Source organism: Carlito syrichta, unplaced genomic scaffold (assembly GCF_000164805.1).
Source record: "Carlito syrichta isolate Samal-C Ts95f unplaced genomic scaffold, Tarsius_syrichta-2.0.1 Scaffold311852, whole genome shotgun sequence".
NCBI classification, from domain to species: Eukaryota; Metazoa; Chordata; class Mammalia; order Primates; family Tarsiidae; genus Carlito; species Carlito syrichta.
In genome coordinates this window covers 175,704-176,808 of record NW_007255948.1, presented here as the reverse complement: position 1 = coordinate 176,808, position 1,105 = coordinate 175,704, and positions in this window count along the sequence as shown.

Sequence of the window (1,105 nt, the reverse complement as noted above, 5' to 3'; positions counted from 1 at the left end):
GGCCACTCCCAGTCACCGCAGCCTCGACCTGCTGGGCTCCGGCGATCCTTCCGCCTCAGCCTTCTGAGTAACCGGAATTACAGGCATGCGCTACCACACCCAGCTAATTTTTTGATTTATTGTAGAGATGAGGTCTCGCCAAGTTGCCCAGGCGGGTCTCGAACCCGCAGGCTCAGGCAATCCACTCACCTCGGCCTCCCAAAGGCACGGGATTACAGGCTGAGCGACCGAGCCCAGTTTACACTTAATATTTTTAAGAGTTATTTGCAAATTCATCTACATATTTATATTCCCAGTCAAAATTCAACTAGTTTTTTTTTGGTAGAAATTTATAGCTGATTCTAAAATGTATATAGAAATTCAAAGGACCTAGAATAGCAAAAAAAAAAAAAAGCAAACTTAATGCCTGGTGGTTCACCCCTGTAATCCCAGTTACTCAGGAGGCTAAGGTAGGAGGATTGCTTGAACCCAGGAGTTTGAGGCTGCAGTGAACTGTCATTGCACCACTGTACTCCAACACGGGTGACAGAGGAAAATCTTGTCTCTTAAAAATTTTTTTAAAAAAGAAAAACATAGTTGTATAACATATAGAATCTGTGGAGGACAGATTCTAAGATGACCTCATGATCCTCACCTCCTGGTACTTAATTAAGCCTTTGTATAATCCACCCCCCTTTAGTGTGGATGAGACCTCTGATTTGCTTCTAACAATAAAATACAGCAAAGGTGATGGGATGCCACATCTGTGATTACATTAAGTTATAAAAGACTCTGTCTTGCTAGCAGACTCCTTCTGTAGTCTCTTCCTCTCCCTCCTTTCTGGTTATGCTGGGGAAGCCCACGTAGTAAGGAATTCTGAGGGGCCTCTAGGGACTAAGGATGTCCTACAGTTGCCAATCAACAAAAAAACTGAAACTCTCAGTTATACAGTTACAGCCAACTGAATACCAACAACCATGTGAGCTGGAAAGTGGATTCTTTTTCATCTGAGTCTCCAGAAAAGAACCTATCCCTCTCGTGAAAAGAACCTATCCCTCGCGTGCATGCAACTTGACTGCAGCATGAGATGCTATGCAAATAATCTAGCGAAGTCAACCTGGACTTT